The 24,992-nt window shown below is 39.6% G+C and overlaps 1 protein-coding gene across 10 annotated transcripts in view; it reads right to left on the bottom strand.

Moving 5' to 3' along the window:
* LOC131546650 (R3H domain-containing protein 1-like) overlaps nt 1-23,879 on the bottom strand; it is a 59,016-nt gene extending 35,137 nt beyond the window's left edge. For 7 of the 10 annotated variants that reach the window (XM_058786402.1, XM_058786406.1, XM_058786409.1 and 4 more), the window contains exon 1: nt 23,725-23,879. The gene's annotated coding sequence lies outside the window, so the exon portion shown is untranslated. Of the gene's footprint in view, nt 1-2,539; nt 2,561-2,659; nt 2,815-23,724 lie in introns of those variants that run through there. The other 3 variants (XM_058786405.1, XM_058786403.1, XM_058786404.1) reach the window with 3 other exon arrangements.
* Between the last annotated feature and the right edge of the window lie 1,113 nt (nt 23,880-24,992).

Here is a 24,992-nt window from a genome sequence, read left to right as displayed (position 1 = left end):
GTCAGACGTTATTATGGGGAACTCAGTTTTTAATGCCATGTCAGCAACCCAGGCTATTTTCACTTCAAAACATAATATACAAGCGTTGTATAAATACAATAAAAGTAGCTTTTTAAAAATACAGCAGTTATACAAGATTTTTTGAGATTTGAAATTGAGATTTATACATCAAAGCTGAATCAATAATCTTTCCATTGATGTATGGTTTGTTAGGATCGGACAGTATTTGTAAATCTGGAATCTGAGGGTGCAAAAAAATCTGAATATTGAGAAAATCACCTTTAAAGTTGTTCAAATGAAGTTCTCAGCAATGCATATTACTAATCAAAAATGAAGTTTTGATATATTTACAGTAGGAAATTTACAAAATATCTTCATGGAACATGATCTTAATATCCTGATGATTTTTGTCATAAAATAAAAATGTATAATTTTGAGCCATACAATGTATTGTTGGCTATTGCTACAAATATAGCTGTGCTGCTTATGACTGCTTCTACAGATGACAGCTTCTGGTGAAATCCTACTAAACAATCCTTAATGAGCTCCGAGTTGCGATGGCTTTAACGATCACAAACCCCAGTGAGATTCTAGTCAACAGGGGCTGAAAATTAGACGCGAGCTTTGAGACAAAAGGCTGCGATTTTTGCACTTTGACCTTTAGCGAAGCAACACGGCGGACCGCTTTGAAAAGCAGCCTCTTTTATCCGTGAGATGAAAGCGTGTGTGAACGAAGAGCGCAGCTAAGCAAACACTCCACGCTGACAATATAGCGCATTTATCAGCCGAGCGGCCGCTGCTGCTGCATTATTTAAGAGGCTGATGTCCGCGGCTGATTGATATTCATGAGATCTGTAGCCCCGGGGTGTGTGTGTGTGTGTCCTGTCATCGGTCTCACACACACACACACACACACACACTCTCTGACAATCATGTTGCACAAGGTAGCTGTCAAATCGCTGCGTGTGGGAGTGATGCTGCGCTCGCAAACATCCCTCAAAATCAATCCTGCAAACACTTCTCTCTCTCAAACAGCATTCGGAGAGAAACAGCTTGTTCCGATCCGCACCGGACGCGAGCCGGATGTCCAATCCAGCAAAGATGGAGCCTCGACGGGGGACAAAGAGGAGGAAAGGGACGCGTGCCAGGATCTGGAGACACCATACGCTTACTGATACACGACAGCACAGAGAGAGTCGATGACCACAGATACCATCACACAAAAACTTAATTAAATGACAATGTTGTCTTTCAGAGCAGCAGAATTTAGACTCGTCTCATATTTGCATCATTGAAACAATCCGTATTGTATAAAGCACTACAGAAATAAAGCTTGACAGCGTCTGAAAACCTCAGCGTGTGTTTGTTTTCCTGTGAAGCGGCCGTTTGGTGTTTGAGAGCATCTGAGGATCCACGTTCAGCGCTAATAGACCGGCGTGTAGCAGCCGAAGCGAGACAGAAGCGATGTCTGAATGAGAGCTTCACGGTCGAGCGCGCCGCAAACTGCTGACAGGAGGATTGGGAAAATGAAAGGGGAAAGAGAAAACACAGTTTGATGGCACTATCAATCTGAACTCGCGGCACTACCGCTCCCGAGACGCCGCGTCTAAATGAGACGGAGGTGCTGCTGTCAGACATGCATTGATTGTGTTAGCGTAGACAAATACGCTGTTTGTTCTGCATGCGTTGGCACGTCTCAAACCTGGGAATTATTTTAAAAAAATCAAATTAGCACTCAATTTAAACCGCAGCAGCACTGCAATCATTTATGCATTTAGCAGATTTTTTTATCTATAAAAGAACAATCACATTTCATATCAGGCATGTCATCAAGTGTAATCTGTGATTGCATGTAATATCAGCATTTATTCCTTCATGCATTCATAACATGGCGTCTTTATTAAGCCCCATCTGCGCCGCAACATTATTTCAGTCAATTATGCTCAGACAACCGACAGAACCCTAAAGAATAGAGTACAAAAATGTTATAAATAAACTAATTTAGGAGAAGTGAGTCTCATAATACGAACTTTGAGAGTCTCTAATTCTATCTTAAATGCATAAATAATGAAAATAACAACCAAAAGCATTTTTACATCTGATTTCTCCAGCGCCGGTGTTGATATGATACTCGGATGCGCTTCATGTCAAGTCACCTCTATTTATACAACGCTTTTAACAATACAGATTGTGTGAAAGCAGCTTTACAGCATCAAATAGGAAAATAGTGTCGATAATGCAGAAGTACAATATTAAACACAGTTCATCGTTGATTCAGTGATGTCATCGTCCAGCTCAGTTCAGCTCTAATAGTATCTGTGCGATCAGGTCGATGATATCGCTGGAAATTAAGACGGTCGAGCGATCAAACGCCTCCACGAAAGACAGAGAACAAACCTTCTCCACACACACGTCTAACTTCACAGTGAAATACAACAAACCACCGTCGTCAGACAGATCAAGTGCACTTCACAGCATCTATTACAGTAAACGGCTCATCATAAATCACAGAAGCGACCCACGATGTCCTCGAACGCACCGGAGCACATCTCCATCCGAGCACACACGCTCACCGCTCAGAACCAGCGCCGGTTTCACTCAGAACACACCGTCTGACAGCCAGACTCTCTCCGGCGCAGTCATACCTGTCTGCACTCACCTGAGGCATGTCTGCGGTCATTATTTCCATCGGTCAGAGCGAGGGTTAGTTTCCAGAGACTGCTGCGCTCCCTAAAGCACACCTCCTCCTCTCCTCCGCTCCTCCTCCTCTCTCCGTGGCTCGGTCTGCAGCGAGAGCTCCTCCGTCTGCTCCTAAACGCCGGAGCCCATGGCTGAGACTCTCGCCCGCAGCCTCAGAGACAGCGGCAAATCAACGGCTGGCCGGCGTGATGTCAGCAGCGCTCAGCCAGTCAGAACGCACGGCTGCGCTCGCGGCTCGTCACTGGCTAAATTGAGCTCTTCATTAGCCAAACAGCCACAGCCCGAGGAGTCGGGGGAGACGTGGGTGGTGTACCTTCACCCCCAGCCCCAAAAATACACCCGCAGCGCAGCTGGTCTGCAGAGACGGGTCACACGCCAGCGCCACTTCAAGTGGGTTTAATCCATAATCGCAGGGCGCTTTTCACTCCGATTCAATCCGGCTAATTGCTACGACGTTCGAGACGCTCGTTTCCATACGAACAGTCTCAACGTCAACAATTCAATTCATTTCCATATGGACAGTCCCTTGCCAACTAAACATATTAAATTAAACGAGATGAATTTGATGAAACACTTTAAAATACTTCCAACATCCCCGAAACACTGTGCTGGCCAAAATGATCAGAACACTAGTATTTTCAGCAGCTAAACATGGTTTTAAGTCAGTTATCTTGTGTCAGGAGGAAATATCACTTTACATTTCCCAACATTTATTTTGCCATTAATTCAATAATAATAATCCAGTGATATTTTTAAGATCTTATCTGATCATCATCAGTCTGTCTGGAGTGACATGAAGAAACAGAACAAACTGAGACTAAATCCAGAAGAACCGTGTCTCAAGACGCTTCAAGAAAGCTCTGTATGAATGAATGGCGGAGACGCAAGGTTTTGTTCACCACACACACACACACACACACACAGACACACAGACACACAGACACACACAGACACACACAGACACACACACACACACACACACACACACACACACAGACACACACACACACACACACACACACACACACACACACACACACACACACACACACACACACACACACACACACACACACACACACAGACACACACACACACACACAGACTGAAGTGCGTGACGCTGGCAATGATTTCAGAGTCTGTCGTCTCACTAAATGTGGACATAAATACATGAACAACATATTCAGAACTGCTCTGAGAGTCACTTCATGAGCATTTTATCCTTTCATTTGAGTAAATCTAGCGTCACACAAACTGTAAAGGAATTCATGGAAACCCGTCAAAATAAAAGTTCGGTTTAACTTGCAGTACTGCTACTAATAGGCTACTACTAAAATTAATAAAACTTTATTTTTTTAAAGTAATGATCAAACAACATTTCTTCCATGTTTTAATTTGAATAAATCCCCTTTGTTTGCCAAAATAAATAAATAAATAAAGTTTGATTTTCAATAATTTAAAGATAAATTAAATTCATGTTTTATGCCTTCACTCGATAGATAAACAACACACAAACAAAATAAAACATTTCATAGAGCCCTAACATTACATTTTTTTAAACTAATGTGAAGTTGTAAAAGTTTCATGATTTTAATGAATTAGACATGCTTTTTGATTATAAAATGTAATTTAACCATTAAAAAATATTCCAGAAAAATTAGAAAAAAAAAAGAAAAAGGAATTTGGGGAAGAAATGAATCAGATTTCATAGGGCCCTATATTTAAAACACAATTATGATAGTATATGGTTTGTATGTTATTTTCATTAGATTTGGGGTATTTTCATAACAATAAAGAATGTTTAGATGAGAAATGCCAAGCTGGTGTAACTATTAGCTTTGTATAAAAACTACAAATAACTTACTTCAACAACATTATATGACCAAAATCCATATTAGATCGCAATCGTAAGTTATTACAAACACTCGACGCTGGTGACGCTTACTATTAATTTGATAAAAAGCCTTAGCTTGATGCTAATGTTAGCTGTAATGCACCTGCTACTCTGCTGCGATTCGCGTTTCATGAAGTAGTCTACCAGAAGAATTCACGTAAGGTTTAGAAAATGTTTTGTTTCCTATAAAGCCACTTTACGTGGATAAATGTATACTGGATCAAACTAAATTTTATTTGTCAAATGTAACTTTATAATTGTTATTTTTTTCAATCATATAATTATTATAACACCTAAAATACGCTGTGGGTAAAAGGTGTTTGTTTCAGCCAGTTAAAGGATAGGTACATCGTGTGCATATGATCAAAACCCCCGCGAAACGCTTTCAAATACTTCCAACATCCCCAAAACAAGTCAAGTCATGTGTACTTATAAATCGCTTTATACAATACAGATAGTTTCAAAGCAGTTTCACATTAACAAGGAAAATTACAGTGTTAATGCTGTAAAAATCAATTTCATCTATAAAGCAGCTCTTCAGAAGACAAAAGTATCATAGTTCAGTTCAACATTGATTCAATTCAGTTCAATAATGCTGCAAAGTTCATCAATTATGAAATTAAATTTCAACCTCTTGAGAAGACAACAGTGTCATTCTTCAGCTCAATTCAGTTCAAACGTTGTCTTCCAGTGAACTACAGTTAAATCGATAATATTACTGACTGTATATTAATTGTCTTTAAACCTAACAAACTAAATAAATCTGTGACAGCAGACCGTTGTGTGATATAATGCAAATACACGCATTCTAGCAGAATATTTCATGATAATTTGATTGCAGCCTTAACAACTAGTGAGGTCATTTAAATAATCAATGCACATGCAATGCAAAAAAAACACGAAAGAAGGTAAAAATGCCCCTAAAACAATCCGACAGCATCTGAAGAACTGTAATTTACATATAATTAAAGAAAAATTCTCTTTTAGTTGGGCTCACATCTTTACACTTCCACTGCTCTGGAATAATTGCACCGCTGATAAACGGCACGCTGGAAATCTCACACCCCATAATCAATTTATTTCAATTGTGTGTGTGAACTATTACTCAACGAGACGAGATGAAGATCTCCTCCCACGCAGGACAGACAGACGGACACGTCTGCACCAGTGCCCTAATATCAGTTTGCAATGAAGCTCGGCGCAGGAACGCATGCGTTCACTGAAGGCCTCAGAAGACAGGGACTGCGACGAGTAATAATGCAGGAGCACGTAATATCCTAATAATGAGAAGATGATGAGAAACATCATGCGAGCTGCTTTATTGACGAACGTGAGCAAACAGCCGCAAGTCTCGCATTAAAATCGTCCGTGACGTGTTAATATTTGATGATTTCTCCTGAACGCGCGAAGCGTGTTTCTGCAGTCGCTCAAAGGAACAACGAGGTGCAGAAAACACGACCCAGATTGACACGCGTGTCATTGAGCAGCCGCGCAAGTTTATTACCCGAGTCCAGGTGCGGCGGCAGACTGACAGGCGGAGGTGCGAGCGACGCGAGAGAAGCATCAACACATCAGGGGTGGAGCCGCTGCCAACAACTGCAGCGCGACCTTCCCAAAAAAACCTGAGCCAACATCACAGCATCACCGCTTCAACACTTAAAGACTGACGAGGGCTGGTGTCACTAAACAGAGCGCTTCTCAACACATTAGCCTGCATGATTGGCCAGTTAGAGAGGATCATGGGAAACGCCTCAGACCATCCTCCTTAATCGCCCTTGACTGCAGGATCACCTTGCAAAGAACGAACACAACACTGCTGGTCATTAATCAACGAGTCAATCAAAAGAGTCCAATGGTGAGATCAATGGCGCATATGTACAGTCAAACCAAAAATTATTCACACAGTGGACTACCAGTAAAAACTGATAAAAATCTGGGACCAAAAACGTGATTTGACACTTTGACCTGACCATGTTTTGTTACGTACCTTTCTGTCAAAGTTATCTGACATTATCAAGATGAATTGGTTCTGACTAGGGTTGCAAAACGGTGGAAAGTTTCCAGTAAACATTCGGAAACATTCCAGAAATTTTGGGAACTTTTTTTGGAACCCCCTGGAATTTTTGAAAAGTGTCCAGAAATTTACTGGAAATTTTAGACCCCTTTGCAAGTTTAGTTCTGAGTTCTTGACATATTTTATTATCATTTTCTAAACAATAGCGAATAAACTGTGATAATGTGAGAAATGTTAAAGGCGTCAGATTTAATTTAGGTTAGACTGTAGCTCTATACGGACCTGCTGCACATTTCTGAAGTCATCATAGTTTGGTCAGTTTCTATAGTGGTGAACAGAAACTACAACAAATATCACTTTTGCACCAAAAGGAAAATCCACAATAGTGTTTCTATGGCTTTCCAAAACAGGAAAAATATGGGGGATTGATTACGCTGGTTCTAAGTTTGTTAGAACACTCATGCAGCAGCGTTAACTAGTTTTCCTGTAATTTAATGCCAAGATAATATAAAACAAAGTACAGTATTAAAAATATGCTTTAAAAAAAAAAAAAAAACTTGATTAATGTTAATAACCATGAAGAGTCTGTGAAAAGGCTGCAACAAGAGTAGGAAACAAAGACAGACGGTTGCGGAAACAAAAGTAACGCTTATTTTAGTCTCATATTACTAAAACATACTTGAATAGAGCGGAACTCATTTCAAACTGATGAACTTCTCACCGTTATTAATCTGAACTAAACTGATCTGAGTAAAGACACTGTTGTCTTTTAGAGAATCTGAACAGTTGAGTTTCCATATTTGATTCTGTTATTTTCATGTTTATCTCTGTGAAGCTGTTTCAGCACAATCTGTACTGTATAAAGCGCTATAGAAATAAAGCTGAAAATAGTTTTGTCAGTAGATTTTGGATGTGACAGGTGGAGGAACATCTATGCCAATATAACGGCCAAATATCAGCCAAAGTCTCGCTGAAATCCATGAATCATGAGAAAAACTGAAGCACTCATATCTCAACCGAAGCAAAACTTCAATCTAAATGATATTGTACTCTCACATACTAAGAAATGAAGACGAGACGGACAGGTGATGGTTATAGAGAATCTGATTGGCTGACAACTCAAGATTCAGGCCAGACAAAGAGAGACGGCGAAAAGTTCCTTCAGAATAAATCAACTCAAGCCCAGGATGGACGGCCGCCTCGTCCTCCTCAGTCACTGTCAATTTCCAAGCCATAATCCTTCCCAGCTCTCCCTCATCATCATCATTCCTCGCTCGCGAGGACGGCAGGAGCAGGTGGGCAAGATTAACATTCCACATTTCGTCTCATAAACCCACCATCACCTGCCGCTAAGGGCCAAGACTTATAGATTTTCAATATTAATCAAGCGCTAACCCCTCGGGAGACGCGCCCACCCCGTTCCAGGCATTACCGCTCCAACTCCTGGATTTCCGGGTATCAAGTTCTCAGGAAGAAGGGGAGACGTGAGAATCCCGGAAAAACCGTCGAGCTCGGCCGCAACAAAGCAAATCAAAGCAGCCGCGTCACTCAAGCCGCGGATCGCAGGGGAGGGGGAAAATCATCTGTCAAATAATTATAGCTCGTCCTACGATTTCACAGTACAGTTGTCTTTTTCTTTTGCTGCGAGGATGAAAAAAGCACCGGCAGCATTCAGCCAGAAAACACCTGGCACAAAGCTTGCAAGACAACAGTTCCAAGTGCTCGGCCGCTTCATTTACATAATAAAGAACGCATAATGGCAGCGCTTACTAATTAAGCCTCGCAATGCAATTTTTCTTCCTGGAAAAAGCAAAATGGGAGGGAGCTAAGTGACAAACGCGTTTATTTACATTTTTCCCTAAGGACGATGTGATTCCTGCACGGAGACGGTGGAAAAAAAGCCTAATGAGGTCCCCGGAGGCCGAGCAGGAGAGGAGCCTTCATCGGAGTGTGCTGAGGACACTGTTCCATCCTCATTAGAGCGGGGAAAGATGCCGCTCTGGTTTAGGATGTGTCAGCGAGCAGCGACAGTGTTCCTCTTCACCGTGACATGCTGCTTCTGTCGCGCAGGACAGGTGGGGACGGGAAACGGCTGGAGAAGTGATGCTTAATGCACACTTACTGCCACACGGATCTTGTCCTCGGGTCACACAGCAATTACAGCCCCGGAAATGTTCGACCGCCGCTCTGTCCGGGATAATTCTGCTTCGTTTGATGCGAGCGACTCATCATGCTGCTCTTCAGTAGTTTAAAAGTGAAATGTATATACGCTGTCTCGTGACTCAAGCCATGGGCTTTTTTTGCATCTTCTGCACCAACTGAGAGATAAAACTGTGTGGAATGGATTTAAAGGGTTTGTTCACCCAAGAATGAATGTCATCATTTACTCATCAAAACCCAATGAGACTTTGGTTCAGTGAAGATATTTTAGAGGTTTTTGTCCCAACATTGGAAGTCCACCCAAACAAAATTTTGACAATCCAAAAAGGTCATAAAGGCATTGTAAAACAAATCCATATCAAGCAGTTTAATCCAAGTCTACTTGAGAGATATGATTGCTTTTTATGATGAACAGATATAGAATATGGGTTTGTATGATCAACGCTTGATTACCGCACGCACATAGAGTGCACTGAATATGGCAAAGATGGAAGCTCAAGCTCAAACATGCTAGAACAAACCGCATTGTTTTACAAAAAAATCTCTTAATTGGTGTTTCAAAGATGAACAAAAGTCTTATGGGTTTGGAGTGACACGAGGGTGAGGAAATGGTGACAGAACGATCATTTTTGCCTGAACTAACCCTTTAAATGGAGCTTAAAGTATTGATGTCTTACCAGTACCTGTAAGCATGATAAAATCAGCCAAATTATTAATAAAACAGATGCGTGCAGAAGTTTGTGAAGGAAAAGTGTTCTACTTTGGCATGTGTTCCAGCATCTCCTCTACTATCCATGACACAGAGGAATAACTACAGAGATCCTGCTCAAATAACACAAGTTCAATTTAGTCTTGTGAAAACGCAGAACATCAGTGACGAGACGCAATTACACGCCACTGAGGGCAGGACACATCAACAACTAGACAGCTCATAAATTAAATTTTGGCTGTTGGAGAAAATCAATGACACTTTTCTCATTGAGTGAAAGTACAGCAGGCCTAACAGTGCTGACAAACTAGCAGTATGACAATCATGCTGAAGACTAACCTGTTAGTCTAACACAGATGACCAACCTCTGCTGCCTGTCACACCTGCAATATGTCAAACTAACGTCACGCCTGGAGAAGCTCCAGAGAATCATTCATGAATTCAGCACTCTGTCCACATTTAACTCTATTACACTGAATCTCCATCAAAACCAGCACAGAAATGGTACAAAAGAAGATTCCACCTAGACGGTACAACCACTAACGGTATATCATGATATAATTATATTTGCTGGTAAAAATGAAAAAAGTTAAAAAATAATGTGGTTATGCCAATTTCTATATAATGCAGTGAATTAAATAAAAATGAAAAGCACTCGTCTTATTTAATTATTTACTCTGTTATTCATTTGGAACTTGATGGACATAAAGCAAAAGCTGATGAAAGCAGACGATCTATCTGGATTATATACTAATGCAGTCAGCCCTTCACAAGTTCTTCCTCGTCTTGACTTGTTTGGGACTCGTCCAGCTCTTCATTTTCACACACTGCTTCACACAAAGACATCTAATGCGGTATAAAAATCAATTGCCAAATTAAAATGGAACGTTTTCAGGATAAATACCCAGCAGGCAAATATCACAGACAATTATGCTTTATAAATCAAGAGAAGCAGAAATCATGATCACAATTAAAATGCGATTTATCATGCAGCCCTATCTGAACTGAACTGAACAGAACTGAACTGAATTGATCTGAATAAATGACACTCTTGTCTTTTACAGCTGCTGTACAGCAGAATCTAAACTGTGTCCATAGTTGAGTTTCCATAACTGATTCTGTTATTTTCATGTTTATTTCTGTGAAGCAGCTTTGACACAATCTGTATTGTATATAAAGTGCTGTAGGGGTGGGCGATATGACCAAAATCTTATATCACGATAACGATATATATTCTTTTTTTTTTTAAAAGGTCTTTGATTCCCGTAGAATTTTCATAATCCTTGTCACCAATGTCAATGTCAAACTAATACAAGCCTAAAAATAGACAAAAAAAAAAAAAACTCAAGCTCATTGAAAATAAATAAACAGTCAGTGATGAAATAAGTATAAGAAACTAATTGCAAGCAATAGGACAAAAAACTACAATAAATAAGAAACGCTACATACATACAAATTAGTCTTCACTTTGTTAATTACATCTATCTATCTATCTATAGTCAAGTTTCCATCCAGTTTTTGCTCTGTTTTGTTATCAACAAAGAGAATATGCATTAAAAAAAAAACTGCGAAATTTGCTATCTACAGCCTGTTTCCATCCAACTGGCCTTTTACCGATAAAATGGTGTGCGTGATGACGTCATCCCTAAAAAAAACAAATTGTCGCATAAGTTTTGATGTGTCACAAAAATAAATTGCCCTTGAGCTGTTTCCATACATAATTTCTCATATTGCGTAAATTATAGGTTATAGGCTAAGGCTAGTAGCCCGTTCTTCATCCATTTGAAACAAAACAGCCTATTATTAAATTGTACAGGCCTACATACAATTATTTTTATTAACAAGTGTCATGAGTTTTTTTTTGTACTTTGTTATAGACTATTAGATAGATAGGCTACTTAATCAAGCAATAATCATAAACAGGTGCAGTTGTATTATTATTTTTCTGATTAACGTTTACAGGAAATAGGAATGTTCATTTGGTTATTTTATTTCTCCTAACAGACGGTTAAGCCATACCGTTAACCGACAGGTTAAATTTAAATTGATAGGTGGCTGTGACCCATTAAAAATACCTACATTTGTTTTCCAGGGATTCATTTTATACACGCAAAAAGCAGCATAAACAATATGACCGTTAGGATTCACATGCACGTCACGCACCTGCAGCGCTTCTGCGAACAGAGCAAAACATAAGCTATTACATATAAAAGAAATAGGCCCATATGCAAAATATATTTTTCTAAATAATTAATGAATTAACAAAACGAAAGAAAAACAAACAAACTGTGCAACAATTAGCAGCCTATATGCAGAATTTCGGTTCATTTTTGCGATGCGCTCTTGAGAAAGCGGCGTCCTGTTTGTTTCCTTTATTTCACAAAAGCACATGTTTTGTTTTTATTGTGAATGTACACAAATAAAAGAAATATTTTGAACAGTTTTGAATAATGTCTTATTCTTATATGACCACAAATGAAGGGGTAGGCTATTGTAAGTTGTTTCCACTTTTATAAGGAAAAAAAAAAAAAAAATCAAGTGATAGTGCCGGCGCCTCACGCGTGCATTAAGTAGGCCTATACTCGACAACGCAGCCTGTTCATTGTCATAATAAAATACAGTCAGCCAAACATATTGAAAAATCATGCTATTTTATTTCCCCTCAGAATAAATATATAAAAAGCTAACAAGCCAAACGATAGAACATAATATGAAACGATAGCCTTTTTATTTCGTCCATCCGATATATATCATCATATCGCACAGCCCTGAAGTGCTGTAGAAATAAAGCTGACTTGACTATAAACTACATAATGAAAAGCATTTCTCCCATCTAGCATCATTCCACCCAGTCCTAGTTTGGACCTTTTAATCGAGTTAAAAACTCACATTACGAACATCAGACACATGTCTAATGTGTTCTACACTTGCTAGTGTGCCATTGTGTAGAAATTAAACAGCATGGGTCATTCCATCTCAGATGGGCCGCTGCAGGAACTAATAATTTCCTAGGGGTCTTAAAAGCACAAGCAACCAATTTTATAATGTTTGAAGCACTTGAGATGGAGTGACCCATAGGACTGTGATGGTCACCATGACAACCGTGCACACCGAGGTGGCCGATTACCACCGGCAATAGTGCAAGTGATGTCACACACTCTACAACAAGCATGAAATACAAAGTTTTGTATACAAATGCAATAATAGTAACAGTTGCAATATAATTCAGTATTTATTGCATATACCATTTAGTTGTAAATAGTTTCATTTAGACCAAGACAGTAAATTCACAAATGACCTCAAATGCCATACACAGCGTTTCCTTTACACCGTGTCTACACCGGACACGATTGACGCGGCGTGACAAAATACAATAGAACCCATTATATTTAGTGATGCTGTTGTCTACACTGGATGCAGCCAAAGACTATAGAATACTAACAGGGACTGTGATGCGGAGCGGCGTGACAAATCCCCAACACTAAACTGATGCCTCGTTCTACACTGACATGAAGTTCAAATTATTTTTAATGGTTGCTTTGTCGCGTCCAGTGTAAACATACTTTAGCTGTTGCGGCGCAGCACATTAAGTGTTAAATGAGCGAACACTTCAAATCTTAAGAGCCATCTCCAGTCGCTATCTGCAAGAGGAGGCAATTGATGCCAGCTTGCTTGGTTGTCCTCCCCTTAAAAACCGGACAATTGTCAACATGTTACAACAACAATTTAAAATCTGTACAGAAAAGCCAAGGTAGGATTAAAGCATTTAAGTTTATGTTCTAATTATTATCAGGTCAATGCAGATTTTCCAGCATGAGTTGTTATGAATTTTATTGTTACGAAGTTGTTACAAATTTTTGGCAATGAATGCTTGTTTAATATATATATACACATACATGTGTGTGTGTGTGTGTGTGTGTGAGAGACCCTAAGCCACAAAACCAGCCACAAGGGTCAGAATAAATAATCTCTCCATTGATGTATGGTTTGTTGGACAATATTTGGCTGAGATACAACTATTTGAAAATCTGGAATCTGAGGGTGCAAAAAAAATCTAAATATTGAGAAAATCACCTTTAAAGTTGTTCAAATGAAGTTCTTAGCAATGCATATTACTAATCAAAAATGAAGTTTTGATATATTTACGGTAGGAAATTTATAAAATATGTTCATGGAACATGATCTTTACTTAATATCCTGATGATTTTTGGCATAAAAGAAAAATCTATAATTTTGACCCATACAATGGGCTAGTTGCATATCTTCGCCAGCTTAGATTTCCGGTCTAGCGAGTGTGTGCATAGATACTTCCGGTTGTGCTAAACGCCAGTGCAGAGAACCGGAGAAATCCAAATATTACCTTCTATATATGTTTACAGGATTTAGGGTAAACGTACCCATTAAGCACCATTCCATTTTTGAGATCAGATTATAAAAAGAAAAAATAATGTATTATCCTACTTGAGGTCTTAACCAATTGATATGTTTGTTACTATATACCTCCTGTAATTTGAAGTCCATCAGATCATCGCACGCTGAGATACGAGTCTCCATGTGTTCACACTGTCTGGCAGCCATTTTGAAAGCTGTGTAAAAACTTTCACCAAAAGAGGAGCCCCTTAAATGTGTGTTTTTTAGATGTTTAAGTCTTTATTTTGGGTAAGTTTCACTACTTATTGTAAAATTAAGAGATTAATGTTCAGACTTTTGCATATTATAACCTGGAACTTGGCTGTGGGAAATAATTACGTTAGATCCAAAAGATAGTTTTAGCAACACAGCGCAGATGCTACGGAACACAGTTAGCTGACTAGCTCAGGGCTTGCAAAATTTCAAAATCCCTGGCAGCCCTTCGGGCAGGTACTCTTCAGATTTTGGTAGCCCGAAAATTAATTTAACTAGCCCAAATTAAAAAAATACCTTCTTTTTTTTTAAATATAGAAAAACAGATAGGAGTTTAAATGTCAAATCAAAAATATTTTCAATACACAAATATCAACAAATATGAAGGAAGGAATCTTATTTCACTATTTACAGGGTATCTGCAGAATTAAAAATAAATTTAAGGCAATTTATGACCCATTTTAAGAGCTGCACGAGGAAAATGAACACAGAATGAGCGGGGTTGGACATTGTCTATGGTAACATACAGTATTGAGCCATAAAATTACATGATTTACAGTTCAGATATAGGTTTTCACAAAAACAAAAATCTTATACAACAGCATTTCAGGCTATAGACCATTTTAATGAAAAGGGATCAATCAAGCATATAAATTATTATGTTAATTTAAAACGTATAAATATCACTGTCTTAATTGTTAACATTTTTTGAAGGCATATCAACTTCTTTCTCATTTACAACTCTGTGTTTGCTGCGTAAAAAGTTGATATCTGCATTGATCTGAGCATAAACAGTAAGAAAGGCTTATTGTAAATGCAGATTCACTCTCTGCCACGAGGTGGCGCTTTAGGAGCGCTGAAATATTGCGGTTTCCCCGGAAACGCTGTACACAAAGCAGCTCCGCACTCATAAACGCTGCTTTATCAGGAATTATAGTTTAGATGAAATTAAAATGCCAACGACACATTTCTGAGGACAGTCGGTTCCCTTCAGATATATTCACATAAAGACATCCGCGCCGCGTTTTGACTTGAAACGTGCCGCACTCATATTTATTCAATGACATCATTACCTTTTGAAGTTTAATCCTGCCGTATCGCGCTACTCTTGTCTTTCCGTCCCCAACTGTAAGACCTCTTGAAATTATAATTAAGACATTTCTTATACCATTTAACGTATTTAAAACTTTTTATGGCCTTAAGTTTGATACAACTCACTTTCAGAGTTTGTAAGGACCCGCGGGAGATCTGTGTTTAAGGAGCCCGTCGGGCAGGCAGTGATGTATTTTGGGAGCCCGACTGGAAAACACAACAGCCCCGGGACGTCGGGAGCCCTGTAGCTGTATAAGATTGTGTGCTACGCTAACATATTACTACACAGGCATTACTGGCTTGTACTTTTACATCCATAATATTATAAATTGACTGTGGTCTGTGGTTTTACAGTGCTGTAATTTTTAAAGATTTCATATTATTGTGAGGTGAGCTTAAAGCCCGGTACACACCAAGCCGACGCCGACGAACTGGTGGCGACGAAAGCAGACTGCGGGGTCAGCTCACGCCGGCAGCAAGTTGCCCTGACACACCAAGCATTAATAAGAAAAACTATAATTTCATAGATATTGTTAATAATAGTTGTTCATATTAAAATATGTATGAACTTAAGCCCGGCTCACACTGTGCGATTTTGGCCACGATTTGGTCGTCTGAGACAAGTTTTGAAAATCCTAAAAGATTCCTAAAATCCTAGGCTAGAATCTGTAGTCTTTGATCGCTGGTTTGAAATGTTCACCGACGGCCGATTAATGGCTGTTGCGATCAAATTTCACCTCCGACGAAATTCTGGCATTCAGAAGATTTGGCGCACAGTCCTGCAGTGTGACTAACCCTACGACGAATGTCAAACTGTCTCTGTTTTTCAAGACAAGCTATGAGCAGAACTAATGCTAGAGAATTATTCTATCCGCTATAAACTCCGGCGCTCCCGTCCTCCGCTCATGAAATTCATCTGATATGTTGCCTTTTCTATATAAACACTGGTTACGCCGCTGTTTTCATGTGGGTGTGTAGAGCTGCATACACTATTCTTCTTAAATACTGCTGCTGTTCATTCGCCGTTGTGAGCTCGAGTCTCAGGCAGGCAGGGATTGTCGTGGGGGGAGTGAATGTACAGCGCTCTCTCCTTCAGTACCACGACTGAGGTGCCCTTGAGCAAGCACCGAACCCCCAACTGCTCCCCGGGCGCCGCAGCGTAAATGGCTGCCCACTGCTGCGGGCGTTCACTGCTGTGTGTGTGCACTTTGGATGGGTTAAATGCAGAGCACGAATTCAGAGTATGGGTCACTGTACTTGGCTGTATGTCACGGCACTTTCACTTTCATAATGTAAAACTCTGCACAAGTTTTCTTGCGCTCACCCGTTTTTAACTCGTCTTGACTGTCGTACAGTCTGACATTAATGACAACTGAGATCCCATAGTGTGACATGATCATCATGTTCGTACAGTCTGGCAAGTACAATCCTAAAGGACTTTAAAAAATTAATTAATTAAAAAAATAATAATAATTTGCTCAGTTTGAGCCCGGCTTTAATACATGACTTAGACTATGTATTTAGCACAAATCCTGTCATTTTAATAAATATTACATGAAATTTATTTAAAAATTGTTGCTACTCCTATTAAGCTCAGTGTGCTCTCTTTAAAGGAACATGCCACTATTTTTGAAAATAGGCTCATTTTCCAACTCCCCAAGAGTTAAACAGTTGAGTTTTACCGTTTTCGAATCCATTCAGCCGATCTCCGGGTCTGGTGGGAGCACTTTTAGCGTAGCTTAGCATAGATCATTGAATCTGATTAGACCGTTAGCATCTCGCTCAAAAATGACCAAAGAGTTTCGGTATTTTTCCTGTTTAAAACTTGACTCTTCTGTAGTTACGTCGTGTACTAAGACTGACGGAAAATGAAAAGTTGCGATTTTCTAGGCCGGTATGGCTAGGAACTATACTCTCATTCCGGCGTAATAATCAAGGAACTCTGCTGCCGTACCATGGGTGCAGCAGGCGCAACGATATTACACAGCGCCTGAAAATAGGCTAACTTCCGTCAACATAACCAACGTGACCACCTGCTTGCACAGGGAGCGTGCCTTGCAACCATTTGTGAGAGACGCTGCGCTAATGGCACACTCGGCGAGTACATGTGTGTGTGTGTGTGTGTGTGTGTGTGTGCGCGCATCGGGGGCGGAACTCCGCTCTGCGCGACCATGTAATGTAGAGACAGAAATAACATGCCGTCGTGTAAATAAGATAAATAACATAAGGCTATTTAGTTTGTTTAATAAAAGAACAAGGTATAGACCTGTTCTATAGAAAGGTAACTTTAAATGACTTCTGTTGTGATCTGGCGCTATAGAGAAAATTTAATTAAATAAAATGAACTTGACCTTCAAGGGGGGCGGGGGGGCACCCCCTAATATAATGGCAGGGGAAACACTGAAAATATTCTCAACGTGACTGACCTTTGCTAGAACAACTCAACGCAAAACCATCACAACGAGCTGACGGTGTTTCATGTACATCACTGAACCAGCAGCTCTCACTGACCTGCAAATATCTGCAGAAAACCACACTACGTCACTAATCACCAGAGAGAGACGCCTGCAGCAATTAAAGAGAATCATCTCAGTGCAGCCGCAGTACAGTCACAATCCACAGCAACACATGAAGGGCGCCGCGGGACGGATCCGGCGTTCTGCTGGCACCTGCTCTAATTAGGTCGACCTCTACCTGGATCTGACCCGGGACCCGGAGAATCACACGGCCCGCTGAGGAGAAACGGGACACGCTTCCCGCTCGTGGGAACGCCGAACACACTCACTCAGAGCGCGCCGTTGAGAATTTCACGAATCTGAAAACACCAGGCTCTTCATCAGAATATCACAGACTTCCAACTTTGTTGGAGAACTGAGCCGGCGAACTGTGCTAGACTCTCTTCTCTGGCGAAACTGTAATGTTGTGGAAACTTAATTGACTCGGTGACCCGCTGCATTGATGGATGGCTCCAGATACCTCGAGCATTCAAAAGACAAGAAAGACTGATGGGTGAGCCACTAATGGCGTTAAACCTGCACTCAGAGGTGGATGGATACGGCCACCCGCCGCGTCAGAGGAAGAGCTCTACAAATGCCTGGTGTCAGACGCTTCATATAGAGACGGGAAATTAATGTCTCTAATGGATGACGGAGGACAAGGTGCAGAAAAAGCACCGATCCAGTTCCTTTAACACACAGATTCTGTCAGGAACATTTCCATAGTGAAAGGCCAGGAGAGAGGGGCATGAAACTGAGGATAAAATGCTAAGAGGTTGTAAAAGCGAGCGTGGAGGGCTTTTACGCGTAACTCCAGCGGGCGACACATGATGATACAGTCAGGAGAGATGCAGCGTTTGCCAAATGACAGCTCTAATGGCGACTGCGTCTATTACGCTTTGTAAGAAAGCCGCGAGTTGCCATTCACAGCCCTCTGCTCGGTTCGGGTCGGGCCATTACTGCACATGGCTTAATGTCTCAGACTGCACAACTGCTCTTAACACAACACAATGAAAGACGATGCTGTAAATCAAGGGTGGAGGAGTTCAAAGCCGGCGTACACTTCAATCGACTGAATAACATGCTAAACGTGCTTTAAAGCAACAGATTCTACATGACACCGCTGCTGTCTACAGATCACGTCTGATATATATTGCAGGCGAAGATAAAAAAAACGATGTTAAAACCAATGCACAGTAAAGATGCCTAGTAGGATCTTAGCAAACACTTTTAAACTAGGGCTGCAACTAATGATTATTTTGATAACTAACTTATAAAATCCTGCCCAGTGTTTTCTTCCAAACAGTGTGCAAACCAAAGAAGCAATCTATGGAGACTTATGCTATATATTATGTGCAAAAAAGGGTTTCAAAATCAACATTACAACCATTAAAACCATTGCCACCATAATAAACCAAAACAAAAGCACAGATTAAACGCACACATTCACTGGATATCGTCATTATATTACATTTGTACACCATTACAACAGTCACTTCACATTTACTGCTCTCATCAAAATAAACGCCCAACAAAACACATATTTAACATGGCAAAGTCAGATTTATGGCGCTCCTATTCTAATGCGCATGTATGTGCCAGCGGCCGATTATATGATCATAAACTAAGTTAAGCATCTGTAAAAACATATTTCAGACACTAGAAACAGCACACACACCTGCCAAAGCACCGATACGTGTATGAGTTTGTCTGAAGCGTTGCAAAACTCTGGACTCTTGGTGGTTCCTAGGAGAGCAAAGTCCACTAAAGGAGGCAGAGCTTTTTCACATTCGGCTCCCAAACTCTGGAACAGCCTTCCTGATAACGTCCGGGGTTCAGACACACTCTCTCTGTTTAAATCTAGATTAAAGACACATCTCTTTAGCCAAGCATTCACATAATGCACCTCATAACCTTGTACTTCAGCTATATCTGATCAAATGCACATTATCATTCTTTGCTTGGGTTGAACACATCATTTTTGCTTGGATGGAACAGCAGCTACACTAATGTTTCTCTATGTGCTTCTGTAGCTGCTTTGCAATGATTTGTACGGTGAAAAGCACTATACAAATAATCATGAATTGAAAAATTGAATCTTCATATTGAGAATAATCTGCTGCAGCTCACTGCATCCTCCGCTATATTTCAGATGCATGTGCAAATTTATTGTCAATCATTTTCATTATCAATTACCATAAATCACACCTGACTAGTAAGACAATGTGACTGACCTTATACATTCAGAACTAATGTAGAGAACTGGTGGATTAAATGTAAATGTTTACAAACATGAAAAATACAAAAATTATAGTGGCATTCATTATGAACAACATTTATTATAAACAACAAGCCAGACACATTTATTCACGTGGGAAATGTGCTTTACAAATATACTTGTGTTCACGTATCTCTCTCACTCGACACCAATGTTATGCGTGCTTCATTCTAATTGCACTGTAAAAGTTGTTTTGAAATATAAGCAACAGCATGTTTCAGATGACAAAAATACAGCACTTGTTGCAATTTAAACCAACACTGGGTATGAAACGTCACCTTCAGTGTAATGGGGCACATCTTACATGTCAAAGCCACAGTTCCTTCTGTAATGTCAAATCAAACTGTAATCTCATTCCCACACTCCTCCTGAACGTTACCTGCACCTGAAACACATTTCATTAGCACGCAAACATGAAAATGACATCCCCGTGCGGCACAAACACAACATTAACACTACTGAAACACTCCTCAACTAATTGATGCACTAATTGTTTTAAAGGATTTGGATTGAAGGTTTAGAATAAATGGCGTTTTAACAGAACTCATCTGAGAGGCATCAGTGAACGTTTCTAGACAAATACCTGGCTTGAAATTAGACCGTTTGCAGCTTGTTTTGAGGCATGGACTCTCTTGGTCTCATGATCGCACACTGAACACTAAGCGGCTGATTAAACGCTCCGAGGCGTGTGATGAAGGGCGGTGGATCTCAGGTGCGTCCGTCCTGCACCACAGTACATGTGTTCAGCAGAGCTCATACATCACCAGTGCACTATTAATATCAGCCGCTGACAGATACAGGCCATAGAGGAACACGCCGAACAATACTGCTGATAAGAGCACTTATAGTGTCGTAAGACACCACAATAATATCAAACTCACTTTCCTCTCTCTGACCACAACTAGTGCTAATTATGACTTCATAGACCTAGGGATGGGCACTATGGCCTTAAAAATATATCACGATATTTCTGGTATTTATTGTGATAGCGATATCAATGACAATGAATCCTGTTTCTTTAGAGAAAAGTATTATCTTTTCTATTTTTACCCCAAATAGTGTGTTGTAAGCATTACTGAGTACACACTTAATGTAATGAGTGTTTAATTCATACTGGAAGCCGGAGGGCGCTCTTGCGCAGAAACTCCACATGCATCGCAGAAATAATACCACTGACGACACTCCATTAAATCCCTGATATGGACAAAGGTATCCAGTTATCGCTGAATAAAACATACAACGGAGATAGAGAAATTTTAACTGATGAAATTAAAAAGACAATAAAGATATGATTGCATAAAATATATGGTTTTTATTTTATGGTAGTTTTTATAAGGGAAGTATATTTATAATGCAATGCCAATCGACATAGCCTTCATCACTGTAAATAATACTATCACTCTGTAATATGAAACCACATCTGGCCACAAAAAGAAGTTATTTCAAACACTCAACTATGTTATTAAGTTCATTTGGAGAAAAAGCATGTCAATAAACGACATCTTTGTTGGACGACAGGTTTGTAAACAGGCTCATACACATGCAAAACTGTATCCCACACGTGCTACTGTAGTACATTTATTCAGAACGATTTTTGTGTACTACAGTCCTGACCAAACCAGTTACAGATTGTAGAAGGAGATGTGGCCAAGTATGGTGACCCATACTCGGAATTAGTGCTCTGCATTTATCCCATCCTAAGCGCACACACACAGCAGTGAACACACACACACCGTGAACACACACCCGCAGCAGTTGGGGGTTCGGAGCATTGCTCAAGGGCACCTCAGTCGTGGTACTGAGGGAGGATATCGTCCATCCCTGCTGCTACTCCACTATTAAGTGCACTTGACAGCTAATCCTCGCTTATTCATCACACCTGGCTCAACTCATCCACTCATTACAAAACACACACACTGCGAGTCTTTTGTTGAAAGAGTCGCCGGTCGCAGATCAGGTCTGTGATTTAAAGTGAGTGAATTACTGTAACATCTTTTACCAAAATGCATAATAAATAAATGTGGATCAATACGCCAAATTACACAAGAATTCAAGTCATGCTAGTCTATCAGATCAGCAACAACAGAAAATACTGCAAACTGTGATCTAGCCATTCAAAACAATCAGAATAAGCGGAATAACTGGATATAAAAGACATTTCCCAATAAAGCCTACTGTATCATATTTAATATGCACATTTCTAAGGCCTGCAAATGATCGACATGATCAAACTCTGCTGTCAAAACCTGTCTCACACAATCTACCGCATGCCTTCTGTTGTCTGCTTGTAAACATAAGAATAAAGTAAGCGCCAGAATAACTGCAGTCATGTCTCCAGATGAACTCTTGCTGGACTGAAGCAGCTCAGCTTTACTTGATTCTCCATCAATCACTTTCTAGAAGAATCAGTGCGTCTCAAATCTGATCTTTCACTGTTCCTCAGCGGAGGAATGATCTTCATCTCACATCTTCTGAGGAGCGTTTACTTCTTCATCTCTCCATCAGCACTGCATTATATGTTTGAATCATTAACATCTCATCTTACTGAGACATATTACTGGAGATATAGAGCGACCGCTGATATTTAGATCACTTTATGTCAGTATCTGCTCTACTGTTATAAAGCATCAGAATCTCATCATATAAATATCAGCATCTGCAGAAAATTCATATTTTTGCTCAGTTTGAGTCTCTGAATAAAATTGAGCTGTTTTTCATCCATATTCTCACTGTACCAAACTATATGAGCCATAAAATCCCGATGGATCAAATATGATACAAAACATGAAAACCTTTTATTAGATTTTCTATTTGTCTAAAGGTTCAATAACCTTTGACATTTCAAAAACAGATTTTTTTTTTTTGGACTGTTATTTCATATGTCAGGCTTTACAGGGTTAAAGATGCAAACTGTAAAGTTTCTCTTATCTGAAATGTTTCAAAAACCAGATAGGGTTCATTAATCCTCATAATGAGGGTCAAAAGACATCCAGCTTTACACAATAATCAATGAATGTCTGATTTGCACTATTTACACTACAACTGCACAGGTCTCTAATTCTGTACATTTTATGAACCGCACATGTGTACATCTTGGAAACTTGATGGATGAAGCACCTGTGACTTAATATGACATGCATGTGTCATACATGACCACATAAACACACACTGCCAACAGTTATTACCAATTATCAGCGGTTTATAAACAACTGTGGGTAAACAGAAATCATATTTACACTTATCTGTGTAGATAAAGCATTGTGAGCACCTGTCAAAACCTCTGACTGGATCTGACAACAGTTAGCATGCTAGCTCTGCTGCTAACACAGTCAATAATAACATACATATTTGACAGCGGCTGTGGTGAAATTTTATGAGGCAGTTATATTAATAAGTCTATTAAATCAGATCATTAAATATTCAAAGTGACTGTATTAATGTGACATGTCAATCATTTAAAATCACAGGCCTCGTCTGAGGAGTTCAGTCACAGAAACCGGCGCCTGATTCAATGAGAAACACACGGCCAGTTTATTAACAGAAGCAGTGACAGCAGAACATGAACTAGTCCGAGCTCTTCTGACTGTATACAGGACTAGTAGAGTCAGCTAATGTGTTTAAACCAGCTGTCTGAGGACTCACTAACGTTAACCAGCTAACTAATCCAGCTAGCAACAACGCGCTAATGAGCCGCTCCTGCAGCAGCTGCTCATAATCTCAACATGACAGCAAAAACAACAAGTATTGACATATGCTTACCGGTTCCGTTACAGTGTGTCGTTTGTGGACGATAATGTTTATATTTTGGAAGTGTTTGTTGTCATTTAACGTGGAAACATTAGGGCTGAGGGCTGAGAGAGCGACCGCTGGAGAGAGCGGCGTGGAACGCTTCGATGGACAGCGCGGTTGGGCCAATCACAGCGGTCTGTTTCCGATCGAGAGCCAATCGCTTCACAGCGTTGACCTGAGAGGCGGGCACTAAAGACAAGGGCTCTATAAATACAGCAGGAGCCGCGAAGCTGCGCACATTACTGGAGATGGATTGCGAGTTCGATGCCTTTGTGTTTAAGCCAATATACGTGATTTTCCGTGATGTATATTTCTAATTAGAGGTAGCTAAGTAGTGTTTTAACTTTTAAGGCAAGACACCCGAGGTGAATAGGGTAACAAAACTAATAGATTTCACCATACTTCCCCAGTTGATTAATAACATTTTACAAGTTTTCAGAAATTGACTCTTTAAATATGCAAATGCTTTAATTAGGCATTATCTAATTAAATATGCATACATTTGCATAGTCCAGAACAGAAATCGGGAACAAGGTTCGAAATTGTTCTTTGATTTTGTTGAAATATGAAGTTTTTCCAGAGGGATTTTTGGATTTTTCTTTTTATCACTCCATAAATAAGAAAAAACACACATTTTCACCATGTTTTTAGGAGTGAAATGTTGTATAAATCAGTGTGATTGAAATACGAACAAACCTTTAGAATATAGAGAGGAATAAAACTGTAAAGTTTGGTGTTTGTAAGAGAAAAAACTCTAAAGACTGAAACCAACAGACGCAGAGAAATGCAATAAAATAAACACTTCAATGTGTATTTTCGATGTTTTCTTTACTAGTCAAACGTATTAAGAAACATGTTATGAAAACCCAAATAGGCACAAAATCTCAAAATTAGCAAGTGCAACTTTTATAATTCACATTTATATTATGCAATTTATCCAAATAATACAACAGATTTTAAAAATGCACATAAAAGTTAACAATCTAAATTCATCCTTCCTTTACAGAAAATAATGTTATGAATTATTAAATATTAATTATGATATTGTTGGCCCTGGATGGTGCGGCTTCATAATATAATAAATATTATTAATAAGATGTTTTGTCTTTGATAGGTTGAATGCATACTACAGTGCTTTGATACAATATATATATATGTGTGTTTTTTATTATTATTATTATTATTTTTTGTTTGTTAGCTGACCTCATTAATAAGGCACGCAGGCTAGTTAATGAACA

The sequence above is a fragment of the Onychostoma macrolepis genome, chromosome 09 (assembly GCF_012432095.1).
Source record: "Onychostoma macrolepis isolate SWU-2019 chromosome 09, ASM1243209v1, whole genome shotgun sequence".
Taxonomy (NCBI): domain Eukaryota; kingdom Metazoa; phylum Chordata; class Actinopteri; order Cypriniformes; family Cyprinidae; genus Onychostoma; species Onychostoma macrolepis.
This window is presented reverse-complemented; position numbering and strand designations above follow the sequence as displayed.